Source organism: Bubalus kerabau, unplaced genomic scaffold (assembly GCF_029407905.1).
Source record: "Bubalus kerabau isolate K-KA32 ecotype Philippines breed swamp buffalo unplaced genomic scaffold, PCC_UOA_SB_1v2 scaffold_26, whole genome shotgun sequence".
NCBI lineage: Eukaryota > Metazoa > Chordata > Mammalia > Artiodactyla > Bovidae > Bubalus > Bubalus kerabau.
Genome location: NW_026577880.1, coordinates 3,067,899 through 3,077,391, shown reverse-complemented (window position 1 = coordinate 3,077,391; position 9,493 = coordinate 3,067,899).

Genomic DNA, 9,493 nt, shown 5'->3' with positions numbered 1-9,493 from the left:
AAGCAGAGGAATCGACCCTCCTGTGGCGATCAGGAGTGGAGAAGTGGCTCAGATGAAATGCTGCTGGGAACCTCGGTGTTTCCCTCAAGTGAGACAGGTATGTCGGGTAACTTTTGGGGTCGCATAACGCGTTCCAAGTACCGTTTCACTCTTCAAATTGGAACGTGGGACTTCTCTTGGGGTGCTCCAGCGGGCAAGGGCCTCATCTTGGAATGACTGGGGAACCACTTGGTTTTTCTCTAGTTGCGGTGGGATATTTGAGTTACCACAGGGAATTCATGCTTCCTCTTGTGTTGGCCCACAAAAGTCTTATCTTCCATTCGAGATTCGAGGAAGAGCTGGAGGTGCGCTCTAGTCACTGAAGGCAAAAGAGACCCCACCAAGGCTTGTGTGCAGGACCTAATGTTCATGTCAAGGGGCGACAGGAATCTCGGGGTTGCATTCCAGACTCACCCTGGAGTCAGGCCTCGTCTCGAGGGGAAGCAAAGGACTCTGCTCTCCTCTCGAGTCGGACGGGTATGTCTTGGAGCCCACTGAGTGGTTTAAAGGGAGTCAAACCTCCTCTGGTGTTTGGAGGGAGGACACGGGATTGCTCTCCAGGCCATGCAGGAAATGAAGGCCCTCATCTCGAGATGACGGTGGCGTCTCGTGGGTTTTCTCGAGCTGCGGCGCCAGTGTGGGGTGTCTCATGAAGTACCACGGGGATCTCAGGGAGCCTCTTGTATGGCACCAGGAAAATCCAGTATTCCATTCGAGTTGCAAGTTAGAACTGGGGATTGCTCTCCAGTCACTGCAGGGCAAAATAGACCTCATCTACGCTTGTGTCCAGGACCTAGTGTTCCACTACTGGGCCAACAGGGATCTCAGGGTTGCATTCTCGACTCACCCGGAGAGTCAGGCCTCGTCTTGAGGGGAAAAAAAGGACTCCGCTCTCCTGTCGAGTCGCGACGGGTATCTCTTGGAGCCCACTGCGTGGTGTAAAGGGAGTGAAGCCTCCTATGGAGTTTGGAGATGACTCGGGATTGTTTTCCTGGCCATGCAGGAAAAAAGGCCCTCATCTCGCGATGACGGGGGCATCTCGTGGGTTTTCTCCAGCTGCGGCGCCAGTATCAGATTTCTCACGAGGTACAACGGGGAGCTCAGAGAGCCTCTCGTGTGGTGCTAGGGACGTCAGGTCTCCGTGCGTGTGGTGAAGGGGAGTGCGTGATTGCGCTCGAGTCATAGTAGGCGAATCGGGCCTCAAGACGCATTGAAGAAGGACTCTTGAGGTCTTTCTCGGGTTGCGGCAGGGAACCCTGGGTTCCCTTGATTTGTGTCGGTGACCTCAGGCAACTTCTAAGGGTGCCTCTGAGAAGTCAGGGACACTGTGGATTTGGGAGGGGCCTTTCGTTACTCAACTGGGTTTGGTGCAATCGAAGAGGGCCTCATCTCGAATGGAGGCAGGAACCTCAGGGGTCCTCTCCATATGTGACTCGGGTCGCAGGGTACCTGCAGAGTATGGACAAGAGAGCCACGCCTTGTCTTCTGTGGAGGAATGGATTTCCCCTTGCCTTTCGAGTTGTTCACGGAGTGACAGGCCACTTGTTGAGCTGAGTGTGGAACCTGCGGGTTTTTCCGGACGATGCATGGGGGTGTCAGTGCCCCTTCGTGTTGTGCCTTCCCCCACAGGGTTTCCTTCAAAGAGGTGTCCGGGCATCGGGTTCATTTCAAGAGCGGACCGGGAAATCGGGGTCATTCGGCATGTGGCACCACCCACGTGGCTCATCTCGAATTTCCTCGTGAGACCAGCATCATCCTGAGGTGCGCCGGGAAGGCCGGGAACACCTTCCACACAAAGTAGGGGAATCGATTCTCCTGTCGCGATCAGGAGGGGAGATGGGGCTCAGATGAAGTGGTGCCAGGACCCTCGGTGTTCCACTCGAGGGAACCCGGCGTTTCAGGGAACTTTAGGGGTCGCATCAAGGGAGCCAAGTACCGTTTCCCACTTCAGGATGGAACATGGGACTTCCCTGGAGACGCTGTAGCGGGCAAGGGCCTCATCCTGTGAAGACGTTGGAACCACGTCGTTTTTCTCGAGTTGCATCGGGATTCTCGAAAACGACAGGAATTTCAGGCTTCCTCTTGGGTTGGCCCTGGGAAGCCCAATCTTCAATTCGAGTTGCGATGGAAAGGGGGGGTTCTGCTCGAGTCACTACAGGGCCAAAGAGACCTCATCGAGGCGTGTGTCCAGGACCTAATATTCCTCTCAAGGGAAGACAGGGATCACGGGTTTCCATTCCAGACTCCCCCGGGGGGTCAGGACTCGCCTGGAGGGGAAGCAAAGGACTCCGCTTTCCTCTCAAGTCACGACACGGATCTCTTGGAGCCCACTGAGTGGACTCAAGGGTGTCGAGCCTCCTCTTCAGTTTGGAGAGAGGACTCGGGATTGCTCTCCAGGCCAGGCAGGAAAAGAAGGCCCTCATCTCGCGATGACGGGGGCGTCTCATGGGTTTCCTCAGGCTGCTGCGCCCATGGGAGTTTTCTCACGAGGCACGACGAGGACCTCAGGGAGCCTCTCATGCGGCGCCAGGGAAGTCAGGTCTCCATGCGCATGGCGAGGGGGAGCTGGTCATCACTCTCGAGTCATGGGAAGCGGCTAGGTCCTCAAGAGGCGTTGAAGAAGGACTCTCGAGTTCTTTCTCAGGTTGCGGCGGGAAACCCTCGTTTCCCTCGACTTCTGCAGGGGACCTTAGTGAACTTCCCACGGTGCCTCTGAGAGGTGAGGGATGCTGTGTAGTTGGCAGGGCCTCTCGGGACTCTGCTGGGTTCGGCGCAATGGAAGAGGGCCTCATCTCGAGGGGAGGCAGGAACCTCAGGCCTCCTCTCGGTTTCGGACTCCGACTGCACGGTCCCTGCAGGGTTGGGACAGGAGAGTCATGCCTCGTCTTGTCTGAGGAATGGAATTCTGGTTGCCTCTCGAGTTGTTCCGGGAGTCTCAGGCCCCTTGTCGAGCTGTGTGTAGACCCTGCGGGTTTTTCCGGATGATGCACGTGGGTGTCAGTGCCCCTTCGTGTTGTGCCTTCACCCACAGGGTTGCCTTCGAAGACGTGTCCGGGCATCGGGTTCTTATCAAGAGCGGACCGGAAAATCGGAGTCGTTCGGCACGTGGCACCTCACACGTGGCTAGTCTCGAATTTCCTCCTGAGACCGGCCTCATCCTGAGGTGCGCCAGGAAGGCCGGGAACCCCTTCCAGACAAAGCAGGGGAATCGACTCTCCTGTCGCGATCAGGAGGGGAGAAGGGGCTCAGATGAAGTGGTGCCGGGACCCTCGGTGTTCCCCTCGAGGGAACCCAGCGTGTCGGGGAACTTTTGCGGTCGCATCAAGGGTGTCAAGTACCGTTTCGCCCTTCAGGGCGGAACATGGGACTTCCCTGGAGACACCGGGAACTTCGGTGTTCCCCTGGAGTGAGACCGGTATGTTGGGGAACTTTGGGGTCGCATCAAGGGTGCCAAGTAGCATTTCGAACTTTAAGATGGAACGTGGGACTTCTCTTGAGACTCTAGCTGGCAAGGGCCTCATATTGCGATGAAGGGGGAACCACATGGTTTTTAAGACTTGAGGCTGAATTCTCGAATTACGATGGGAAATTCAGACTTCCTCTTGTGTTGACCGTGGGAAGACCAATCTTCCATTCAAATTGTGAGGGAGAGATGGAGGTTGCTCTCGAGTCACTGTAGGGCAAAATAGACCTCATCTAGGCTTGTGTCTAGGACATAATGTTCCACTCCAGGGGTGACATGGATCTCGGGGTTGCATTCCAAACTCACCCGGGGAGTCAGGCCTCGTCTCCAGGGAAGCAAAGGACTCCGCTCTCCTCTCGAGTCGCACCGGGTATTTCTTGGACCCAACTGAGTGGCCTAAAGGGAGTCAATACTCCTGTGAAGTTTGGAGAGAGGACCAGGAATTGCTCTCCAGGTCAGGCAGGAAAAGAAGGCCCCAATCTCTCCTTGACGGGGGCATCTTGTGGTTTTTCTCGAACTGCGGCGCCAGTGTGGGTTTTCTCACGAGGTACGATGGAGTACTCAGGGAGCCTCTTGTGTGGTACTAGGGAAGTCAGTTTTCCTGCTTGTGGCGAGGGGAGCGCGTCCTTGCTCTGGAGTCATGGTAGGGGAATCGGGCATCAAGAGACGTTGAAAAAGGACTCTCCAAGTCTTTCTCAGGTTACTTCAGGAAACTCTGGGTTCCCTCGACTTGTGCCAGTGACCTCAGGTAGCTTCTCAGGGAGCCTCTGAGAATTCAGGGATACTGTGGTGTTGGGAGGGGCCTCTCGGGACACCACTGAGTTTGGTTCAATGGAAGAGGGCCTCTTCTCTAGTTGAGGCAGGAACCTCAGGGTTCCTCTCCATTTCTGACTCCAATTGCAGGGTCCCTGAAGAGTTGGGACAGGAGAGTAAGGCCTCGTCATGTGTGAAGGAATGCAACTTCACTTGCCTCTCGAGTTGTTCACGGGGTGACAGTCCACATTTGGAGCTGTGAGTGGAATCTGCGGGTTTTTCCAGACGATGCATGGGGATGTCAGTGTCCCTTCGTGTTGTGCCTTCATCCACAGGGTTGCCTTCGAAGAGATGTCCGGGCGTCAGGTTCTTATCTAGAGTGGACCGGGAATTCGGGATCTTTCAGCATATGGCACCAACCATGAGGCTACTTTTCGAATTTCCTCATGAGACCGGCCTCATCTGGAGGTTCGCGGGGAACGTCGGGAACCCCTTGCAGACAAAACATGGGAATCAACCCTTCTGTCGCGAGCAGGAGGGGTGAAGGGGCTCACAGGAAGTGGTGCCGTGAACTTTGGTGTTTCCCTCGAGTGAGACCGGTATGTCAGGGAACTTTGGGGGTCGCATCAAGGGTGCCAAGTACCGTTTTGTACTTCAGGATGGAACGTGGGACTTCTCTTGATACGCTGTAGCGGCCAAGGGCCTCATCTTGCGATGACGGGGGAGCCACGTGGTTTTTATCGAGTTGCGGCGGGATTCTCGAGTTACGACGGGGATTTCAGGCTTCCTCTTGTGTTGGGCCAGGGAAGTCCAGTCATCCATTCGAGTTGCGAGGGAGAGCTGGGGGTTGCGCTCGAGTCACGTCAGGGCAAAGGAGACCTCATCTAGGCTTGTGTCCAGGACCTAATGTTCCTCTCCAAGGGCCACAGGGATCTCAGGTTTGCATTCCAGACTCACCCAGGGAGTCAGGCCTCATGTCGAAGGGAAGCAAAGGACTCCGCTCTCCTTTCGAGTCGCGACGGGCACCTCTTGGAGCCCACTTTGTGGCCTAAAGGGAGTCAAGCCTCCTGTGAAGTTTGGAGAGAGGACTTGGGACTGCTCTCCAGGCCATGCAGGAAAAGATGGCCCTCATCTCGCGATGACGGAGGGATCTTGTTGGTTTTCTCGAGCTGCGGCGCCAGTGTGGGGTTTCACACGAGGTACGACGGGGAGCTCAGGGAGCCTCTCGTGTGGCGCCACGGAAGTCAGGTCTCCATGAGCGTGGCGAGGGGGAGCGCGTCCTGGCTCTCGAGTCACGGGAGGGGACTAGGGCCTCGAGACGCGTTGAAGAAGGACTCTCGAGGTTTTTCTCGGGGGGCGGCGGGAAACCCTCGTTTCCCTCGCCTTCTGCCAGGGACCTTAGGGAACTTCCCAGCGTGCCTCTGAGAAGCGAGGGATCCTGTGGAGGTGGCGGGGCCCCTCGGGACTCCGCTGGGTCTGGCGCAACGGAAGAGGACCTCACCTCGAGGGGAGGCAGGAACCTCAGGCTTCCTCTCCGTTTCGGACTCCGACCGCAGGGTCCCTGCAGAGTTGGGACAGGAGAGTCAGGCCTCGTCTTGTCTGAGGAAGGGAACCCAGCTGGCCTCTCGAGTTGCTCAGGGGGTCTCCGGCCCCTCGTCGAGCTGTGTGTGGAACCCGCGGGTCTTTGCGGACGATGAACGGGGGTGGCAGTGCCCCTTCGTGTTGTGCCTTCACCCACAGGGTTGCCTTCCAAGAGGGGTCCGGGCCTCGGGTCCTTCTCAAGGGCGGACCGGGGAATCGGGGGCGTTCGGCATGTGGCACCACCCACGTGCCTCGTCTCGAATTTCCTCGTGAGACCGGCCTCATCCTGAGGTGCTCCGGGAACCCCGGGAACCCTTTCCAGACCACGCAGGTGAATCGCCTCTCCTGTCGCGATCAGGAGGGGAGAAGGGGCTCAGAGGAAGCGGTGCCGGGACCCTCGGTGTTCCCCTCGGGGGAACCCGGCGTTTCGGGGGACTCTTGGGGGTCGCAGGAAGGCTGTCAGGGACCGTTTCGCCCTTCAGGGTGGAACAGGGGACTTCCCTTGAGACGCCGTGGCGGGCAAGGGCCTCATCTTGCCAAGAGGTGGGAACCACGTGGTTTTTCTCGAGTTGCGGCGGGATTCTCGTGTTATGACGGGGATCTCAGCCTTCCCCTTGGGTTGGCCCTGGGAAGCCCAATCTTCCCCTCGGGTTGCGAGGGAAAGCTGGGGGTTGCGCTCGAGACACTGCAGGGCCGAAGAGACCTCACCTAGGCGTGTGTCCGGGACCTAATATTCCTCTCCAGGGAAGGCAGGGATCTCGGGGTTGCATTCCAGGCTCCCCCGGGGAGTCAGGCCTCGTCTCGAGGGGAAGCCAAGGACTCTGCTCTCCTCTCGAGTTCAACGGGTATCTCTTTTAGCCCACAGAGTGGCCTAAAGGGAGTCAGGCCTCCTGTGGAGTTTGAAGAGAGGCCTCGAGATTGCTCTCCAGGCCATGCAGGAAAAGAAGGCCTTCATCTCGCGATGACGGAGGCGTCTCGTGGGTTTTCTGGAGCTGGGGAGCCAGTGTGGGATTTCTCACGAGGTATGACGGGGAGCTCAGGGAGCCTCTCGTGTGGCGCCAGGGAAGTCAAGTCTCCATGCGAGTGGCGAGGGGGAACGCGTCATTGCTCTCGAGTCATGGTAGGGAATCGGGATTCAAGATGCGTTGAAGGAGGATTTTCGAGGTCTTTCTCGGGTTGCGTCAGGAAACCCTGTGTTCCCTCGACTTGTGCCAGTGACCTCAGGGAGCTTCTAAGGGTGCCTCTGAGAAGTCGTGATACTGTGGATTTCGGAGGGGCCTCTCGGGCCTCCACTGTTTTTGGTGTAATGGAAGAGGGCCTCATCTCGAGTGGAGTCAGGAACCTCAGGGTTCCTCTCCATTTCGGACTCCGATCGCAGGGTCCCTTCAGAGTTGGGACCGGAGAGTCAGGCCTCGTCTTGAGTGCAGGAATGGAACTGTGCTTGCCTCTCGAGTTGTTCATGGGATGACAGGCCTCTTATCGAGCTGTGTGTGGATCCTGCGGCTTTTACCGAATGATGCACGGGAGTGTCAGTGACCCTTCGTTTTGTGCCTTCGTCCACAGGGTTGCCTTCGAATAGGTGTCCGGGCATCGGGTTCTTCTCAAGAGTGGGCCGGGAAATCGGGGTATTTCGGCCTGTGACACCACCCACGACGCTATGTCTCAAATTTACTCGTGAGACCGGCCTCATCCTGAGGTGCGCCGGGAATGTGGGGAACCCCTTCCAAACAAAGCAGGGGAATAGACCCTCCTGTCTCGAACAGGAGGGGAGAAGGTGCTCAGATGAAGTGGTGCGGGAACCTCGGTGTTCCTGTCGAGTGAGACCGGCGTGTCCGGGAACATTTGGTGTCGCATCAAGGGTACAAAGTACCGTTTCGCACTTCAAGACGGAACGTGGTTCTTTTCTTGAGACGCCATAGCAGCAAGGGCCTCATCTTGGGATGACGTTGGAAACACGTGGTTTTTCTCGAGTTGCGGCGGGATTCTCGAGTTACGAAGGGGATTTCTGGCTTCCTCTTGTGTTGGCCCAGGGAAGCCCAATCTTCCATTCGAGTTGCGAGGGAGAGCTGGGGGTTGCGCTCGAGTCACTGCAGGGCAAAAGAAACCTCATCCAGGCTTGTGTCTAGGACCTAATGTTCCTCTCAAGGGATGACTGGGATCTTGGGGTTGCATTCTAGACTCACCCAGGAGTCAGGCGTCCTCTCGAGGGGAAACAAAGGACTTCTCTCTCTTCTCGAGTCGCGACGGGTATTTCTTGGAGCCCACTGAGTGGACTAAAGGGAGTCAAGCCTCCTCTGGAGTTTGGAGAGAGGACTCGGGATTGCACTCCAGGACATGCAGGAAAAGAAGGCCCTCATCTCACGATGTCGGGGGGGGGGGGGTCTCGGTGGTTTTACCGAGCTGCAGCGCCTGTGTTGGTTTCTCAGGAGGTACGATGGGGAGCTCAGTGAGCCTCTTGTGTGGCGCCAGGGAAGTTAGGTCTCCATGCGTGTGGCGAGGGGGAGCGCGTCATTGCTCTCGAGTCATGGTAGGGGAATCAGGCCTCTAGACGCGTTGAAGGACTCTCAAGATCTCTCTCGGGTCTTGGCAAGAATACCTGGGTTCCCTCGACTTGTGCCGGTGACCTCAGGGAGATTCTCCGGGTGCCTCTGAGAAGTCAGGTATACTGTGGAGTTGGGAAAGACCTCTCGGGACTCCACTGGGTTTGGTGAAATGGAAGGGGGCCTCATCTCGAGGGGAGGCAGGAACCTCAGGGTTCCTCTCCATTTCTGATTCCGATCGCAGCCCCCTGCATAGTTGGGAGAGGTGAGTCAGGCCTTGTCTTGTGTGCAGGAATGGACCTCCGCTTGCCTCTCGAGTTGTTCACTGGGTGACAGGCACTTGTTGAGCTGTATGAGTAACCTGCGGTCTTTTCCGGACGATGCACGGGGGTGCCAGTGCCCCTTCGTGTTGTGCCTTCATCCACACTATCTTCGAATAGGTGTCTGGGCATCGCGTTCTTATCAAGAGCGGATCGGGAAATCGCGGTCTTTCGGCATGTGGCACCACCATCGAGGCTACGTCTCGAATTTCCTCGTGAGACAGCCTCATCTGAGGTGCGTGGAGAAGGTCGGGAACCCCTTGCAGACAAAGCAGGGGAATTGACCCTCCTTTCGCGATCAGGAGGGGAGAAGGGGCTCAGATGATGTGGTGCCAGGAACCTCGGTGTTCCCCTCTAGTGCGACCCGTATGTCGGGGAACTTTTGGGGTAGCATTAAGGGTGCCAAATATCATTTCGCACTTGAAGACAGAACGTGGGACTACTCTTGAGACGCTGGAGCGGGCAAGGGCCTCATCTTGCAATGACGGGGGAACCACGTGGTTTTTCTCAAGTTGAGGCGGAATTCTCGAATTACTCCTGGGAATTCAGGCTTCCTCTTGTGTTGGCCCAGGGAGGTCCAATCTTCCATTCGGGTTGCGAGGGAAAGCTGGGGAGTGCTCTCGAGTTACTGCAGGGCAAAAGCGACCTCATCTAGCCTTGTGTTCAGGACCCAATGATCCTCTCCAAGGGCGACAGGGATCTCGGGTTTGCATTACAGACTCACCCGGGGAGTTAGGCCTCGTCTCGAGGGGAAGCAAAGGACTCGGCTATCCTCTCGAGTTGCGACGCGTATCTCT